General features: G+C 35.7%; 1 protein-coding gene across 8 annotated transcripts in view; it reads right to left on the reverse strand.

Moving 5' to 3' along the window:
• Positions 1 to 21139, reverse strand: part of ADGRL3 (adhesion G protein-coupled receptor L3) — a 943202-nt gene that overhangs the window by 283487 nt on the left and 638576 nt on the right. The window lies entirely within an intron of this gene.

Raw genomic sequence — 21139 nt, forward strand, 5'->3', positions numbered from 1 at the left:
GATCAACAAAATGATCAACTATGATTCCAAAGGATTGATGATGAAGAATGCTACCCACCTCTTAACAGAAAGGTGAAGGACTAAATTATACAATATGGCACACACATTTTGGGATATGGTCAATATGATTATTTATTTTACTTGCTGTGCTTATTTGTTACACGAGTTTTGTTTTTCTTTCTTTCTTTCTTTTTCCAAGGGAGAGTGATGAGGGAAAAATAGATGCTTGATAATGAAGGGGAAAAGTATTGGGAAGGGACTTAGAAAAGTGTAGTGCCATGGAATCCAAGGGTAGAAAGGTCAAAGTCTCTGGTCAAATACTACAAATATAAGTGACAAATACTGCAAAGAGTTGAGAAGTCTGAGTATTAAGGGAAGTCACATCAGTGCCTCAAGAAGGCACTGTCACTTCCTTAATCCTTTACATAGGTCCTACTTCCCACTTCTTTCTGGGACCACGTCCAATTTTTCCATGTCCCTCTTAAGTTGTGGAACTCAGGTATAATCTGTATTTATTCAGTACTGTGTGTCAAAGAAGAACTCCTGCACATTTTCTACAGTATATGCTTAATCATTTATGCATCTTGACACGGAAACAGGATTGCAGCCATTACATGTGCCCCATATAGCAGCAGAGACAACATTCAAAGCACTGATGCTTCTTTTCTGGAAGGATATTATTATAAAATCAGTGTCTCAAAAATAGAATGTGGTTAAAGGGCAGAGGATGTTAAGGCTAACTTTTAAAGGAAACTCCACTAAAGGAGAAAAGCGGAGAGGGAATTAAATCCCTTTTGAACAGTTGAGACTAAACGAAATAAAGTTTCTTATTTCAAAGACTTATCCCAGACCATTTATTTCAGATTCTACATATTTCAGTAGCTAGCTATATTCACATCTGTCATCACTGTCCATCAAATGGAAAATGAGATAAATAAAATATGGAGATAAGTAAGGGGAGAAATAAAGAAGCTCAGCGCTTCAAGTAAAAAGCATTTACTACAACCTAGTCCCTCCTGGTTTCTTTAGTTTCACCACCACCTTTCATCTCAATTTTTACTCATTTTCTGTGGAGTGCTATAAATAAGTAGAGTCGTCTAAAACTCTCCAAAAAGCTTTTATACTATTTTTTTTGCTTGCTTTTAAAATTTTCAGCAGCTGATCATGATTATTTTCTCTCCAGAGATTCAGCATTTTTTTCCCAGAACAATACAAAAAGCTGTCATTTTTTTTTTTTGCTTCTGGGCTCTTCAATAATGTTATCATTTTGCTCTTGCCATCCACATGAACCCTAGAAAATGATAGGTCTCTGTCTCGTGAAAATAATGATTCCACATGGGAACTGTAACATACTCATACCAAGCTACATTTGAGAATGGCATATAGGTTTTTGTATTACTAAGTATTTAAAATCACTACCAAAATAGATGGACATTAAAAAAAAAAGGCAGTCCAATGTCTTTTTTGAAAAGTAACTCTCTGCTATTGATAAAATACCATTGGTCAAGATGTTCCTTTTGCTGATGGAAAATTGGGCACACCTAGCATTATACAACTTGTGTTTCCATCTTCAAATCCCACTCTGACTTAAACCATTTGGTGTTTCTGAAGTCTACTTTCAGGTAAAAATATAAACACCAATCAAAAGGAATCATCAAAGTAAGAGTGATAACATTGCCGACTTGGTTTCTGATCTTTTCATTCCATCTTCTATTCCTTCTTTCATAGTGTTAGGTGTACCTGTTTCCAATCAAGTTACTAAAATAAGAGAAAATATCAGAATAACTACATGCTTGACTTATTCAGGAAATAAAGCTAGTGATGATGGAGCAAAGGTCAGTGATGGGATTCTCTTTAGTGAAGATTATTTGGTAACAAAGAAGCAAGGCATGACAAGAGCAATACAAAATTATCTTTTTCTCTAGAAAACAACTGTTAAGAAGAAACAAACAAGCTTAATGTTAAATTTCTCCATCTTCCAAATATTGTATTTATCAGATTTCTGAAAACTGAGTGCACATTTTCAGGTTATGATAAACTTCAGGGGCTCGTCAGCATAACAAAGGAAAAGCTCTCAGAAAATGACATTGATTACACACACACACACACACACACACACACACACACACACACAAACATACACAATTTACTTCTTAAACGATTGACTTGCTGAGTGAAATTCAGTCTGTGGACTGGGAACGCCGATATGAAAAAGAATCAAAGTGCCCCCAAAACAACTACTGTTGCCAGTATTGTCCTCAGCCTAGCCATAGCTCACTTCTTTCCTTGCTCTGCATTGTTCAGCCTTATATATGGATATTTTTTCCCTCCTACCCCATACTGCTTTTTAGCACTTTTTTTAATATCTTATTTTTCTCCATTTTAGGATATAATCTCCTTGAGGACAGGGACTACCTTTTTTTTCTTATATGTGTATTCTGAGCAATCAACACAATGCCTTGCACATAGTAAATAATAAATGTGGTTATGAGGGGATAAATTTTTCTTGGCCCAATGACTCACTTAACCACCAACTAATTCAAGTTAAATCAAGAAACAAGACTATGCGCAAGACAAATAGTAGATAGTATTTATAGAGAGATTTAAAGTTTTGCAAAGTGCTCTATGTATGTCATGTCATTTGATCATCACAGTAACATGTGATATAATTGCTATTATTTTCCTCATGTTACAGTGGAAGAAACTGAGGTAGTTAAGGTCAATAATTTGTAAAGGTTATCCCTGATTCTAAATCCAACACTCCTCCCTTTGTACTATGCTCATAGCAAGGTTTCTGGTGATCAGTCTCATTGTCTTTTTTTTTTTTTTGTGAGGCAATTTGGGGTTAAGTGACTTGTCCAGAGTCACACAGCTAATGAGTGTTATGTGTCTCAGGCTGCATTTGAGCTCAGGTCCTCCTGACTCCAGAGCCAGCGCTCTACCCACTGTGCCACTTAGCTACCCCCAATGAGTCTCTATAAATACATATAAATACATATGATAAATAAGAAAGATGTGGGGTAGAGATACAAGGAGGTGAGAAAAGGGCTACATTACACTTATGTGACATACCACTGTTGACAAACTCCCTTCATATTTATTATGCCTTGCTCAAGAAGAGAGAATTTCTTGTTTACCTTTTTTTTAATAGTTCACTTAGGATAGGATCACTAGAACTGTGAAGCAAGTTTGGAAAGTCAGTTGGACACTTCTCAGACAATGTGCATTTATAAAGAAGACGGCACCCACTTCAGAACATAATTTGCCTCTTTTTGTACATTTTAGCGGCCAAATTACTAAAGTCATTGTTATCCATTGTTATCTATATTTGAGAACTTCATAAATACCAAGGAGAATAACTCTTTAATAGAAGGAAAAGATCAGTGTGAAGTCAGAGCATGGACGACTGAGCATCCCAACGAGGAAAAGTAGAACAAAAAAAAAAAAGGAAAAAGTGAAATTAACTGTACATTAATAACTACATGAAAGGTCTCCAAATTATTATGCCAAGAATCATTTTATAGAATAAATGAAAGTATGTTTTCTAAATACAGTTATGGAAATTAGAAGCTATAGTCACAAAAGACTGAGATAATCAGTAATACATAAATCAATAGGCCGTTATTACAAAATATTTCATTCACACAGGTGAAGCTCATTTCAATATTCATTAGCACATCCACCAGAAAACAGAGAGGGAAAAGAAAAATTTATGAATTTTTTTTTGTTTTTAAATCTTGCTTAAAATAGGGAGCTGAGGATGATAAAGAAGGGAAGGATTGAAACTCAAATACTCATAAAGCTCAGAAAAACATGGAACAGTAGAAAATTTAAGTCCAGAATCTAGTTTCAAATCCCAACTGATATGCCTCTAGAAAGTCACCTGTGTGACTCTAGAAAATCACTTAACTTCTCTAGGCCTCAGTTTCTTCAACTGTAAAATGCAGGGAATTGGACTTGATAATCTCTAAGATCTCTTCCTACTCTAAAGGAATGATCATATAGAATCTGGAGAAAACATGCAACCTCTCAGTGTCCAAGGAAACTCTTTTATATCATAAGTTACAGACAAGTCATCCATCTGCATTAGTTTCAAAGGTTATCTTCCAAATTTATACTTCTTTACCTTAATGAAATCACAGCTCTGGACCTCAATTATCATAAGCCTCATAAAGCTATGTGCTTCCTGATTCCCCTTACCAGGGATAAAGAGGCATCTTACAAATAAAAGCATGATCAGATGTTCATTCTTACTTCTACAGTCTGGTTTTTAACCTCATCCTTCAACTGAAAACTTTGTTGTTGTTCAGTCATTTCAGTCATGTCTGACTCTATGACCCTGTTTGGGGCTGTATTGGCAAAGATACTGAGCGTTTTGCCCTTTCCCTCTCCAGCTCATTTTACAGGTGAGGAAACTGAGGCAAACATGGTTAAGTGATTTGGCCACACAGCCAGTAAGTGTCTGAGGCTGGATTTTAATTCAAGTCTTCCTGACTCTAAGCCTGGCCCCTCTCTCCATTGCACCATCTAGCTGATCCAATGGAAACTTCTCTCTCTAAAATGACTAACCATCTTTTCATTGCTAAATCTAATGGCCTTTTTTCAATCCTCATTCTCCTCCACCTTGCCACAGCCTCTCACACTGTCAATTACTCTCTTCTTGATACTCTTGTCTCTCTAAGTTTTGGGGACATTATTCTCCCCTGGCTCTTCTTGAAACTATTAAGCCTGCCCTCGGTCTCCTTTTCTGGATCTCCATCAAAGTCACACCCTCTCATCTCGGGTGTTTCATAGCACTCTGCCCTCCATACTATTTAACTTGGTAGTGTATATGGAGTGTTCAGGAGGACTAGCACCTCTGGGGTGACAGCTTGTGAGTCCTTTTCAGTAATGCTTATTCACCCTTGGTGTCTACCTTTTCACCCAGCTCTCACCTGTGGCCCCAAAAAGCTGCAACATGCTCAGTAGCCACACCCCGGTAAACCATCTTGGCAGCTAGACTAAACCAGGGTGAGGGTAACCAACAAGCCTCAGACCCATTGGTGAGTTAGGTGAACGTCTACCCCAAGCACGTGAAGAATTCCCCTGGTGGGATGAGTGGATAGAACAATTTGTTTCAAAAGTCATGAAGGCAGCTGAAGCAGGCACCATAGAGCAATTAAAGCTTGGTCACACATCAAGGATGCCAAGGTTACATACTGCATCCAGGCCCACAGCCAGTCATCCTGATTTGTCCTGCCACTGAACTTCAACGGCTCAGGAAGAGAATGAGGCTGATGACTCTGCACTTTTCCTTACTTAAATCAAATTCAAGAGCAAGTCAAAAACATCTCTGGTGATGTCATTGGTTCCTTTTGAAAAGGAAGAACAGACAATGAAACAGTAACAACAATTTAACTTGGTGATCTCATCAGTGCTCATGGATTCAATTATTGTCTCTATGCTGATGTTTCTTAAATTTGCTTATCCAGTCCCTTCATTTGGTCTACAGAGTTCCATCTTCAACAACTCTTAGACATATTGCATTAGATGTTTGTAGGTATTTTAAATTCAACATGTTTGAAACTAAATTCATTATTTCTCCCCTACCAAACCCCTCCCTATTATAGTTTATGGTACCACCATTCTCTCAGTAACTCAGGTTTGCAGCCTAAATGTCATCCTTGACTCCCCATGCTCACTCCCCATATCTATCTATTTGCCAAGTCCTGAACTTTCCTTTGTAATATCTTTTATATCCCCTTCTCTTCCCTAACACCACCCTGGTACAGACCTTTTCACCTCCTGGCTGGACTAATGCAAAAGGTTGCTAGTTGATCTCTCTATCTCAAGTCTCCTTCTACTTCAATCCATCCTCCACTCAGTTCTCAAACTAATCTTTCTTAAGTCTAGGTCTGAACACATCACTCTTAGTCTCTTATTCAATAAATTCTAATAATGAACATAATAATGTGCAGGATCAAATACAAAAGCCTCCAGGTTAAAAAACCTTTATAAAATAGCATTTTTGCAGTTCTAGTCTCTTAAACCTTATTCCCCTCCATGTACTCTGTTATCCAATCCCCTCATCAAATGAGATCTTTGTAACGTGCTTAGCATAATGTCTGGTACATAGTAGGCCCTTAGCAAATATTTCTCTTTTCCATCCCCTCTGCATTGCTGCTCCTCCACACAAGATATTCCATCCTCCAACTCTGGGCTTTAGTGGCTGTCCCCCTATGCCTAGAATTCTTTCCCTCCTCATCTCTACCTCCTGTCTTCCTTGGCTTCCCTAAAGTTTCAGTAATGTTCTACCTTCTACTAGAAGCCTTTCCCAGTCCTCCTTAATCTTAGAGCTTTTCCTTTGAACTTATCTCAAATTGATCATATATATATATATATATATATATACACACACATACATACATACATACATACATATACATATATGTATATATATATACATATATGTATGTATATATATATGTACACCTATATATGCATGTATGTATATGTATATACACACACATATGATATATTTATATCTTGTCTGTATATTTGTCTGTATACACATATATTGTCTGTACTTACTTATTTGGTCTGTATATGTATATATGTATGTATGTATTTATATCTTGTTTGTGTATTTATTACTTAGTTGTTTTCATGTTGTCTTTTTCAAGACTGTGAGCTCCTTTAGAGCAGGAAATGTGGTTTTTGTTTTTGTTGTTGTTTCTGGTCTTTCTTTGTAACTCCAGTGCTTGGCACAGTGCCTGGAACATAGCAGACAATTAATAGATGTTTTTTTGATTGCTCTTTCCGCTTCTCTTGAGTTACATTGTATTTGCAGTAATCCAATGCAAAGCTATTCATTACAGAGGTTCTATAATTATCACATTTACACAACATACTTATAAAGATAGATGTTTCTTAGAAGACAACTGCTTGGAATTATATAATAGGTGACATTTCTATAGTGCCATTTAGCCAAGGCAGTATCTCACCACTTGCTTCCTTTTGCTGGACTCCTCTTTGCCACCTGGACCAGAACAATATCCACAGACTAGAGATGTATACTTCCTAGGCTTTCCTAAATCCATGTCACAGACCTTGGTCAAGTTAATCCACTCATCTTTGTTCCTTCTAACCCAGGGCCCAACCCAGTTGATTTCTGGAGGAAGATGTGCAAAATAACCCACTTAGCCTGCTTTATGTTATGGATGGCCATAGACAACAGACCATGCTTCAGAGTAATATCTGATCTGATCACGCATAGATTATCTCAACATCTCCCTCCTTCAGTAGGTTCCCATTTCTGCCTTTCCTTTCTTCCCCATTCCTCCTAGAAGAAAAAGAAATCCCTTGTTGGAATGTAAACTTAATGAGGTCAGGATTATCTCTTTTTACATCTTTGTATCTTCAGCAATAATAAATGCTTTTTCATTCGTGCTTTAAGATTTGTGACTAAAGTACTTAAAACACAATCTCATTTTATACTCACACTAGCCCTACCATACAGAAACTATAAACATTATTATCTTCATTTTACAGATGTAGGAACTAGACTAGACAGCTAATGACTAGTCTACGGTCTCACTATTAGTAAGCATTACAGATGATTTTTGAGGGCAGGTCTCTCTTGCCTTATGGGCAGCTAGGTGTCTCAGAGGCAGGCCTGGAGTCAGGAAGACTCATCTTCCTAAGTTCAAATCTGGCCACAGACACTTACTAGCTATATGACCCTGGTCAAGCCACTAAATCCTGTTTGCCTTAGTTTCCTCATCTACAAAATTAGCAAGAGAAGTAAATGGCAAATCATTTTTGCCCAAAACCCTAAATTGGGTTACAAAGAGTCAGACATAACTGAAAAACAACTGAACAAAAACCATTTTCTTTATTTTAGGTCAAGTACTCTTCTACTTACACTATGTTGCTGTTTTTATTTTATGGTTATATAGATTTATTTTAAATCCTGTAATTATATTTACTTGTGATAGAGGAAGGAGGTTTATACAAGTCTAAGAGAACAGGAGGCTTCTTAAGTCCATGAGGTTGGAGACAGAAAAGAAGACCACAAAAGAAGGAATGGGAATTCAGAATTGCATTAGACTTGGAAAACGGCAGGGCTTTACTCAGTAAAATTTTCTGATTGGAAAATCCATGTAGTAAATTGGCCCAGTAAAGATCAAAGCACAGCGGAGAATAGATACATAGTTGTTTATATATGTGACAAGTACTCAAAGAGATGAGCGTGCCAGATCATCTTGTCTTCTGAGGAACCTGTACGTGGGCCAAGAAGCAAACAGTTAGAATTGAACATGGAACAACAGATTGGTTTAAGATTAAGAAAGGAGTATGACAAGGCTATATATTGTCACCTTATTTATTTAGCTTATATGCAGAGTACATCATGTGAAATGCCAGGCTGGATGAGTCAAGAGCTAGAATCAAGGTTGCTGGGAGAAATATCAACAGTCTCAGATATACAGATGATACCATTCTGATGGCAGAAAATGAAGAGGAATTAAGAAGTCTCTTGATGAGGGTGAAAGAGGAAAGCGTAAAAGTTGGCTTAAAGCTTAATATATTTAAAAAACAAAACAAAACAATCCCAAGATTTTGGCAACTGGTCCTATCACTTTCCTGGCAAATAGAGGGAGAAGAAATGGAAGCAGTGTCATATTTTATATTCTTGGGCTCAAAGATCACTGCAGATGGCAAGTGAGGCTATGAAATTAGGAATCACTTGATCCTTGGAAGGAAAGCTATGACAAATCTGGATGGCATAATAGAAATTCTGCATTCTGCAGAATCAACACCTTCCAATTGTGGTGCTGGAGGAGACTTTTGAGAGTCTTTTGGACAGCAAGGACATCAAATCTGTCAATACTTAATGACATTTAATTTATACTTAATTAAATTATTTAATTCAGGCTATTCACTGGAAGATGAAATATTGAAGCTGAAGCTTAAATACTTTGGCCACATAATGACAAGATGGGACTCATTGGAAAAGACACTGATGTTGGAAAAAAAAATTGAAGGCAAAAAGAAAAGGGGATGGAAGAGGATGAGATGGATAGATATTGCCATGGGAACAAGAAAAATGAACTTGGACAGACTTCAAGAGATAGGGGAGGATAGAAGGGTTCAGGGTGCTATAGTCCATGGGGTCACGATGAAGCAGACATGACAAAGACAATACAACAAAAAGGTTTTATAAATATCTATCCTGAAGAAATTGCTGCCACTTCTCAATTGCACTACCTCTAGATGATGTGTCTAATGTGCAATTATCCAAAGAAAATGTAAGAAAAACTTTGCCATGGAGTAAGTAGGGTCAACTATTTGAGACTCAGAAATTTCTACTCCTGATGACCTAAATTCTGCCTGAATCATTCCCATCATGATTTTGCTCATAATGACAACATTAGTAGTACAGAAATGTTAACACTCAATTTGTCTTTTCTAGTGGTAGAGTAATCAACAATTACCTATATATATATATGTATACACACACACACATATATATATACATATATACACATACACATATGCACACATGTGTATCTGTGTAGTACTATTGAGAAGTACAAGCAGTAAATGTAACATGAGTTCCCTTTCACCAATTTTTTTATTGTCTTTCACTACACCAAAGAGTAAAATTGTGCATATTCTTGAATCATATTTCTATTTGAAATTCAAATCACATATCAAAATCTAGCAGAAAAAAGAATGTACCAATTACTTAAATTATAGTCCAGAGTTTAAATACCACGAATGAGGAAAATCTTGCATGTTTTATGCTCATTAATATCCTCTTCTGCGGACATTCATATTATACTTTAAATTAAAGTTTTATAATTGGGATTTCATATACATACAAAAATGCATACAGCATATAGCAAAATTTTATTAGCAAGGCATACAATGGTTATTCTGAAATTACTTTTAGTCAACTTTAACTGGTTTTGAACACTTGTTACATTTTTTTTCTACATAAGACAAAGCAACTGGGGCACACTATTACATCTATAATCTGTCTTCAGAGAAAAATAGCAAGGGAATACATTAAGGAATGGGAAGCCTTAACTTAGATCAAATCAGATTATAAACTTAAGTGTAGGGACCATGCTTTGTATATCTTACATAGTTTCTTATACACATTGTAAACAGCAAATTTTTCATGTTGAATATATACTTGATAAATGCATGAATGGTAATACACAGAACTAGGAGACACAATGGAAATAACATTGGACTTGGAGTTAAGAAGATCTGAATTTGAGTTCTGCCTCAGACACTTACTATCAGTGTGACTATGGGTAAGTAATTTAACCATTCTACCTCAGTTTCCTCATCTGCAAATTAGAAATAATAACAGCATCTAACTCCAAATATTACTGCAAGAATCAAATGAGATAACATATATAAAACACTTTCTAAAGCCTAAGGTGCTATATAAATGCTAGGTTTTGTGAAGATGTTGACAAATATCACTAAAAAAGCAAAAGAAAAGGCTCATCTTAGTATTTAAAATCCTAGCAAATTCAGCAATATAGTAGAAAAAATTGTCCTGTAACATTTATAACTCTATTAATATGATAATGAAACAATATTGGTAAAATTGGGGAGTTCTATGAATTCTTTGATATGATCTATAAAATGAAAGTTCTCAATTGAATTGAGAGAATCTTTCAGTTGTGAGTTACATACTCGTTTTTGATGGGTGGCATGTAGTCCAGTAGAGTACAGGACAAAATATGTATTTTACCTTGGTTTGACAATATTCTCACTTTTCTATTAGATACAATTGTATAATTAAACTGGAGTTACACAATTATTGTAGTGATTGTCCACTATAATCTTACTTTACTGTTTCTCTATGGTATAAGTTCTTTGTATCTTTTTTTTTTGTCAGGGACCTCTTTAGTGGTCTGAGGAAACCTATCTACCCCCTCTCAGAATAATGTTTTTATATCTATCTATCTTTATAATACACACAAACATATACACATACATACATACATACATACACACACATATATACATATATAATATGATTATAAAGGAAGCCAATTATATTGAAATTCTTCATCACGTATTAAAAAAAAAGTCCATGGATCCCAGGTTATAAAATTGTGCCATATGGTATTGAAGAAACTCTAGCTATGTCTTAGATTTATGGCAGCATTATGTCAGATCTACATAGGCAGCTAGGCTGGTTTCAAGTAAGGGCCCGCTGGACAATAGTGTCTTTTTCTGAAAGTCAGCCCAGCTAAGATCAGAGCAGCTCAGCTCAGTTGGTTGACCATTAGATGAATGATTAAAATTTTATTTTTTGATGAAGCAGTTCCTAAATACCATGGAAGGTGTTATAATCTCTGTCATCCATATAGATGAAAATCCAGATCACTGAATAAGTTTTTAAGTAAATATTAACTTGTGATATAGTTGTAATTTAATAATACTTTAGATTGAATTGTTGCTTTGCAATTCAGTATGCTTTCATATACAGTATCTCATTCGAATGTAGCAACAACATGATGAGGCAAGTATTGGGGTATTGTGGTACAGTGGACAGAACACTGGTTCTGGAGTCAAAGGACTTGGGTTCAAATCCTTCCTAACATGATATAATCTTGGGTAAGTCATTTAACTCAATTTCCTCATTTGTAATACAGAGCATAGGAATAACTATAATATATAGTTCACAGGGTTATTGTGAGATTCACATGACATAATGAATATATTTTATTAAGTTTCATAACTAGGACAACTTTTGATCCCAAGTCTAGTGTTCTTTCCACAAATGTTATTTATTCCTAAAGTTTCCTATATTTAATGAGGCAGAGAAGGGAAGGGTTGTGGGCTAGGTAAGGAACTGTCTTTTCTATCTCCCTCTACCTTCCCTTCTCTCTGTCTCTCTGGCTCTCTCTGTCTCTGTCTCCCCCCCCCACTCTCTCTCTCTTTCTGTCTCATACACACACACACACACACACACACACACACACACACACACACATATACACATACACACACACACACACACACCCCATACACCATCCCATGTCATAAACTCTAGGCCCAAATAATGTCATCTATGGGAAAAAAAAAAGATGCTTATACATCAGATTGCTTTATGGAGCATTTTTCAATTTAAATATTGGGGGGGGGGGGAAGATTAGCTTTGGGAATGGAAGGAGAGTAAATAGTTCAGCTTAGAACTGCTGCCCTAACCTGTGGAACCAAACAACAGACTGAATGGTTTTTGACTCATCTCCCCTCCCTCTCTTTCATCTTTAACATTCAAATTACTTATGCAGTCCTGTTGAGTCCATCTCTATAACATTTCTTGCTTCTTTCATCTTTCCCTTCCTCTTTATTCCCATGGATGCCAATCTACTTCAGGCATTTATTAACATCAGCTTGATATATTGCAATATTCTTCTTACAGGTCAGATAGTCAATAAACATGTATTAAAGACTTAATATGTACCAGGCACTATGCTAAATGCTGGGGGATAGAAAAAGAAGCAAAAGACAATATCTGCCCTGAAGGAGCTCACAATCTAATGGTGTAAATAGCAAACAAATATGCACAAACAAGCTATATACATATGGGAGAGGGAAGGTACTAGAATTAAAAGTGTATGAAAAGTCTATGTAGGAAGTGGGATTTTAGGTGAGACAAGGGAAGCTAGGAGGCGAAGATGAAGGTGAGATCACTCCAGACGAGGAGGACAGCTAGAGAAAAAGGCCAGAGACGAAATGTCTTATTTGTGAAACAACAAGGAAGCCAGTGTCACTGGATAAAAGAGTATATGGCAGGGAGTAAGGTGAATAAAATTAGGAAGGTGAGGGAGAAGGGCCAGAGTTTTGAAGGGCTTTGAAGGCCAAAAATAAAATAAAATAAAAAATAAAAGATTTTGGATTTCATGATGGAGGAGATAGAATGCCACAGTTAGTTCCAGAATAAGTCCACTTCTATAGTCTTCTCAATAGCTCCTAAATCAGTTTAGGAAAAAAAAAAACACTAAGACAACATTTGTATATATACATATACATACACACACACATATATGTATATATTTAACAAGCACATATACATTACAAAGTGCACTCAGGCCTGATATGCTGTGAACATGGATCTTATCATATTCGTAAGTTAATAAGGGAATACTTTGAATACATTTTCCACACTTCCACTTTTCATAAAAATGTTCTTTACATGTCATAATACATGCAGGCTTGCCAGATAATGAGGAATTAAGGGAGAGTTTTAAATTGTAGTTAAAAAACCCACCATTCTCATTAAGAAAAGGTGAGAGGAGATGTTTAATTTTTTTTTAATTAGGTCAGCACACCTCACTTCTTTTAATCCATCCCTTTGATCTTCCTGAGGTTCACTCAGCTAGAAACTCCAGCAATCTGTGACAGCCTCTTCAGTGAGCTGGCTATGCTGGATTGGCTGAAAGATAACAGAGAGTCAGAAAATTCTACCACTAAATGATAGGATGCCAAAGTCTGCAAGAAGTGATCAGAACAATCAAGCACGTTAACACCATCTTGGCATGAGAGAAATAGATGAATTGGAGGTTTTCCCAGGAATGAAAAATGTTGAACTGGGCCACCTCATTCATTTCACTTTAAAATATGCCTCAGGGTAAAGGATGTGACTGCCTGCTGAGAAATTTTGACAACTCCCCTCTGTGTACTAAAATGCTGTCAGCTCAAAAAGGTGAGGCATTTCAGCAAATTGTTCATTTTCTGACAGATTCCTATGCTACTTTCATACTGAAATCTTAATCAAAGGCATTTTTAAAAAGTCAGAATTTAATCTGGGATCTAAGGAATCACAAAGGCATCAAAAGTTTAATTTAGAAATGTTGGGCATCTGTACTATACCTGTCAACTACAAGTGAAGATCAAAACAACTACATATACAAGTTATGGATTTAAAATAAATACAGAAAGAATCTATGATTTCACCAGTCAGGAAAACAAGCTTGGGGAACTCCTTGTATAGAAATACTCTCTACCAAGCAAATCTCAGTTCATCTGTCCCTTAATGGATAAGTCCTATGGAGGTGGAAACATAGCTAGTAAGTATGAAAGGTAAGCTCCAAAGGCAGCACTTTATCCCCTAAGCCATGCAGTTTTCTTCTTAAAAGAAGTAATCACGTCAAGAAGCTTTATTAAGTGCTTGCAATTTTCCAAGTGCTGCTCTAAGCTGTGAGCATATCAATGTAAGCAAAAAGACAGTCCTTATCATGAAGAAGCTTATATTCTAATAATGGAAGACAACACATAAGAGATAGAAAGTGGGGAGGATACCTGTGAAGACACACATTGGTCTACCCATAAACTTTGATAGGTTTTGTGTGTCATCTCAGTGCCTTTGAGGGAAGAGTTTACTTTGTATCTTCGTATTTACAGGTCTCAAATTCTGTGATTCTATGAGTGTTAATTTCCTAATTTGTAAACTGAGGAAGTTAGCCTCGAAAACCCCTAGGGAACTTCTCAGCTACAAATCTATGAACCTATGGTCCTACCAACTTGCTATGGCTTATAAATGGTTCTGAGTTTTTGAAGGTTAGGTCAGCAAAACGCAAGCCCTGGCAATTCTCTCCAAGCTTTGAACAATTCAAGTATAGGCCCAACCTTAAGACTATGTGAATATCATCTGGAGACCCGACTCATAAGTTTGGAGAAGTTCATCTATAGGGCAATGGATTTCTATGTCACTGTAACTATCAATGTCCTTCCCCCAAAGTATAAATGCATTATGATTTGCCTTGATGGAGAGAGTATCCATAATGCCAGAATTACTCATAAAATCCTATAAACCAAATGAAGCCAATATATATGTCTAATTCTTCACTGAGGAAGAGGTAATATAAAAAGAAACACTAATGTGCTAGAAAAAAGTTGTACTAGAGTAGAAGACAAAATAGGGTATAAGATGCTTTTGTAAGTATCATTTTCATCTCTGAATACATAGACATTTAACTTTACAGATTCTTAAACAGACACAATGTGATAAAACTACATAACAATATGGCAGAAGTTCATGAGCATTCTAAGAACCAAATAATGATAATAAATTAAAGAGGCACAGTGAGGTAGAAATAGTGATGGTTGGAAAGGAGTCAGGAGAGAGATATGGATTTGAATCTAGGCTCTGATCTATACTGATTGTGTGACCATATATAAGTAATAATTACTCTGACTTCAATTTTCTGTCCGGTAAAAAGTGGATATTAAGGGCAGCTAGGTGGCAGTGGATAGAGAACTGGCCCTGAAGTCAGGAGGACCTGAGTTCAAATCCAGCCTCAGACCAAACACTTGACACTTACTAGCTGTGTGACCCTGGGCAAGTCACTTAACTACACTTGCCTAAAAAAAGTGGATATTAAAGAGATTAAAAAATTTGCCTAAGACCACATAGCTCATCATTGTCTGAGCTAAGATTCAAATGAAAGTCCTTTATCTTTAAAATGAGGATAACAAGTAATACATAAACGAAATGAGGATAATAATACTCGTGTTTTTTTCCCTAGTGAGATTATTGTGACAAGGTATGTTACAAACCTTACACTATGATTTGAAGGTGGGTTGTTATTTAGTACCTATGTTACTAGGTCACTAGTATCAATATATAACATAATACTTGGCTTTGAGTTATGTGTACCAGAGATTTTTGTGCCATATAAGGAAAGTTTTAATAAAAGTTAGAGTTCAGAAGTAAAAAAAAAAAGCAGATATTAGCATCAATTGTACCATCACAAAGGGTTGTTGTGGGGACCAAATTTAACAATTCTAGATGTTATAATAAATTAATAATAGCTAACATTTTGTAGTACATGTGAGTTGCAAAATGCTTTGTATATACTGTAATTCGAATCTCATCAGAGCCCTATAAAATTGAAAGTGTAAGTATTATCTCCATTTTACAGGAGAGGAAAATGGAAGCTTGGAGAAATCAAGTAATTTGACCATAGTTACACAAGTGACAAATTTGTTTAGGTCTGTTGACTCCAAAAGCAGCTCTCTTCTTACTATATCAATCCGACTTTTCATCCCCAGACTTTGCATTAAGGAGAAAGTTAAAATGTTCTATATACAATCTGAGAATTTAAATACATAATTAAAAAGTGCTAGTTCATTTTTGTGGAAAAAAATAAAAACTTTTCCCTTAATAATGGGAATTCTGGGGCCTAAGATATTTTAGACAATTTTCTGAAATCATCACTGAACATATATATACATATAGATACATACATATATAGATACATACATATATATATATATATATATATGTATGTATACACACACACATGCATACATATTATATATATGTGTATAGCCACGGTTTTTGCTTTTTTTTTTTTCAAACTGCAAAATTTACGTACTGAAAATGTGGAAAACAACCTAAGTAATATTTTTAAAAAATTTTATTTTTGGTCTCCCACTTCTGGGAGCCAAGACAGTAGAGCAAGGAGTAAGTTGTTCTCACTCTCCCTCATTGACCTCTGCAAGCCCAGAAAATATTGACCCAGAAAAAACCCTGAGTAATCAAAAATACAGGGCACAGCAGTCTTGTACCCCAGGAATCTTGGGGGATTAACAGGAAAGGCCTATCTTGCTCCAGGGGAGGGGAAGCAGTACAGGATTGGAGAGGTTCCAGCAAGCTAGCGTCAAGCCGCACCTCAGCATACAAGCCAGAGATCTTGAGACTCAGATTGGTACAATAGGAAAGTGGTAACACCAGGACACCAGAGAACCTCAGTACAGGAAGAGGAACTGGTAGATGCCAGCTTGGAAAACGACCACGGGCAACAGCATTCTCTGGCAGGGAAATCACCCAGTGCCTCAACACAACTCTGGGAAGCACAACTCCAGAAAGAAAGCACCAGGCTGACAGAAACCCATCAGCAGCAAAACATCCCTGTGCAAGTCCTGGGCAACCAGGAGCCAAACATTCAACTGCAAGTCCCTGATGAACAGGAAAAAAAAGCTTGGGGAGGTATCCCCTTCTCTCCAGCAGGACAACTCAACAGTTTTGTTTTGTTTTTTGTTTTTTGTAAAAAGTCAGAAAATAGGCAAACATCATGAACAAAAAAGAGAAGTGGAAAATGATAACAGAGTCTTATTTTGGGGAAAGGGATGATAAAGGCACAAACTCAGAAGAGGACAACATTATTAATGTACTCACATACGAAATTTCAAAGGAGAATATGAATTGGTCTCAAGCCCAAAAAACCTTCTTGGAAGAGCTCAAGAAGGATTTTAAAAGTCAAATAAGAGAGGTAGAAGAAAAGAAAGAAAAACTGGGAAAAGAAATGAGAGGTATGCAAGACAGAGTCAATAGCTTGGAAAAGGAAGTACAACAATTAACTATAGAAAACAAGTCTTTAAAAAATAGAATTGGCCAAATGGAAAAGGAGGCACAAAATCTTATAGAAGAAAACAACTCCTTAAAAATTAGAATGGGAAAGTGGAAACTAATGATTCTATGAGAGTGCAAGAATCAGCCAAACAGAGACAAAAGAATGAAAAAAATATAAAAAATGTAAAATGCCTCACTGGTAAAACAATTGACCTAGAAAATAGATCCAGGAGAGACAATTTAAAAATCATTGGTCTACCTGAAAACCATGATGAATAAAAGAGCCTGGACAACATCCTTCAGGAAATCATCAAAGATGACTGTCCTGACATCCTAGGACCAGGGGGCAAATTAGTAAAGGAAAGAATCCACTAATCACTTCCTGAAAGAGATCCCAAATTGAAAACACCAAGGAGTATAGTAACTTAATTCAAAAATTACCATATGAAAGAGAAAATACTGTAAGCAGCCAGAAAGAAACAATTTAAATATCATGGAACCACAGTCAGGATTATACAGGACCTTGTAGCTTCTACATTAAAAGATTGGAGTAACGGAATACAATATTTTGTAAGGCAAAGGAGCTTGGATTACAACTAAGGATCAACTACACAGTGAAACTGAGCATAATCTTTCAGGGAAAGAGATGGACATTCAACAAAATAGGGGACTTCTAAACCTTTCTGATGAAGAGACCAGAGCTCAACAGAAAATTTGATCTTCAAATACAAGACTCAAGAGAAGTAAATAAAATAGAGAAAGAAGAAATCAATGAATTGGGCATGCAACAAAAAAAGTTAGAAAAAGAACAAATTGAAAATCCTCAATTAAATACCAAATTAGAAATTCTGAAAACCAAAGGAGAGATTAATAAACTTGAAATTAAGAAAACGATTGAACTAGTAAATAAAACTAAGACCCGGTTTTATGAAAAAAAAATAGATAAACTTTGGTTAATTTGATTAAAAAAAAAGAAGAAAACCAAGTAACCAGCATCAAAAATGAAAAGGGTGAATTCCCCACCAATTAAGAGGAAATCAAAATAATAATTAGAAGCTATTTTTCCCAACTGAATGACAACCAATTTGACAATTTTAATGAAATGGATGAATATTTACAAAAATATAAATTGCCCAGATAAACAGAAGAGGAAGCAGCCTCATTTCAGAAAAAGAAATTGAACAAGCCATCAGTGAACTCCCTAAGAAAAAGTCTCTAGGGCCAGATGGATTTACAAGTAAATTCTATCAAACGTTTAAAGAATTCTAATACTTTATAAACTATTTGGGAAAATAGATGAAGGAGTCCTACCAATTTTTTTTTATGATACAAACATGGTACTGATGGCTGAACCAGGAAGAGCTAAAACAGAGGAAGAAAATTGTAGACCAATTTCCCTAATGAATATAAATGCAAAAAAATTTAAATAACATATTAGCAAAGAGATTACAACAACTTATCTCAAGGATAATACACTATGACCTGGTAGGATTTTTACCAGGAATGCAGAGCTGGTTCAATGTTAGGAAAACTATCAGCATAATTGATCATATCAACAACAAAACTAACAGAAACCACATGATCATCTCAATAGATGCAGAAAAAGCTTTTGACAAAATACAACGCCCATTCCTATTAAAAACACTTCAGAGCATAGGAATAAATGGAGTCTTACTTAAAATGATATATAGCATCTATCAAAAACGTGAAACAAGGATGTCCATTATCACCACTGTTACTCAATATTGTGCTAGAAACGTTAGCTGTAGCAATTAAAGAAGAAAAAGAAATTGAAGGAATTAGAACAGGCAAAGAAACAAACCTATCACTCTTTGCAGATGATATGATGGTATATCTACAGAATCAAGTAAAAATTACTTGAAATAATAAACAAATTTAGCAAAGTGGCAGGATATAAAATAAACCCACACAAATCATTGGCATTTCTATTTATTACTAACAAAGCCCAGCAGCAAGAGATAGAAAGAGAAATTCCACTTAAAATTACTGTAGGCACTATAATAAATTTGGGAGTCTACCTGCCAAAATAAAACCAGGAACTATATGAACACAATTACAAAACGCTTTTCACACAAATAAAGTCAGATCTAAATAACTGGAAAAATTGCTCATGGGTAGGCCGAGATAATATAATAAAAATGAAAATTCTACCTAAATTAATTTACTTTTTCAGTGCCATACCAATCAAGCTACCAAAAAAGTATTTTATAGAGCTAGAAAAAACAATAACAAAATTCATCTGGAAGAACAAAAAGTCTAGAATATCAAAGGAATGTAAGCGAAGGTGGCCTAGCTGTACTTGATCTTAAATTGTATTATAAAGCAGCAACTGTCAAAACCACTTGGTACTGGCTAAGAAATAGTGGTGGATCACTGGAATAGGTTAAGTATGCAAGCACAACAGTCAATGACTGTACTAATCTACTATTTGATAAATCCAAAGACTCCAGCTTCTGGGATAAGAAATCAGTATTTAGCAAAATCTTCTGAGAAAACTGGAAAAAGGTATGACAGAAAATGGACATAGACCAACATCTTGCACCCTATACCAAGGTAAAATCAAAATGGATACACTATTTAGATATAAAGACTGACACTATAAGCAAACTAGAAGATCAAGAAATAGGTTACCTTTTACATCTATGGAGAAGGGAGGAATTTATGACCAAACAACAGATAGAGAATATTACAAAATGCAAAATGAACTTTGATTACATTAAATTGAAAAGTTTTTGCACAAATAAAGCCAATGCATCCAAGATTAGGAGGGATACAGAAAACTGGGAAAGAATTTTTTAACTGGTGTCTCTGATAAAAGTCTCATTTCTAAAATATATGGAGAACTAAGTCAAGTTTATAAGAATACAAGTCATTCCTCAATTGATATATGGTCAAAGGATATGAACAGGCAGTTCTCAGAAGAAAAAACTAAAGCCATCTATAGTCATATGAAAAAAAAATGTTCTAAATCACTACTGATTAGAGAAATGCAAATCAAAACAACTCTGAGGTACTGGATCACACCTATGAGATTGGCCGACATGACAAAACAGGACAATGATAAATGTTGGAGAAGATATGGGAAAATTGGAACACTAATACGTTGTTGGTGGAGTTGTGAAATGATCCAACCATTCTGAAGAGCAATTTGGGGCTATGTCCAAAGGGCTATAAAATTGTGCATACACTTTGACCCAGCAATACCCCTTCCAGGGCTGTAGCCCAAAGAGATCATAAAAATGGAAAAAGGACCCACATGCACAAAAATATTTATAGCAGCTCTTTTTGTGGGGGCAAAAAATTGGAAACTTGAGGGTCACCCATCAATTGGAGAATGGCTGAACAAGTTGTGATATATGAATGTAATGGAATACTATTGTGCTATAAGAAATGATGAGCAGGCAGAATTTAAAAACAAACAAACAAACAAAAAACAACTAGGAAAGACTTACATGAACTGATGCAGACTGAAATGAGCAGAGCCAGGAAAACATTGTACATATCAACAGCCACATTATGGGATGACTGACTTTGATAGACTTGGCTCTTCACAATAACGCAAGAATCTAAGACAGCTTTAACAGATTCATGATGGAAATTGCTATCCGCACCCAGAGAAAGAAATATGGCATCTGAATTCAGATTGAAGCATACCATTTGCTCTCCTGTTCCTTTTTTTATTGCTTCATTCTCGTGGTTCCTTTCATTAGTTCTGATCGTTCTTTACATTATGACTAATGGGAAAAT

Source organism: Phascolarctos cinereus, unplaced genomic scaffold (genome assembly GCF_003287225.1).
Source record: "Phascolarctos cinereus isolate Bilbo 61053 unplaced genomic scaffold, phaCin_HiC Scaffold_9;HRSCAF=440, whole genome shotgun sequence".
NCBI lineage: Eukaryota > Metazoa > Chordata > Mammalia > Diprotodontia > Phascolarctidae > Phascolarctos > Phascolarctos cinereus.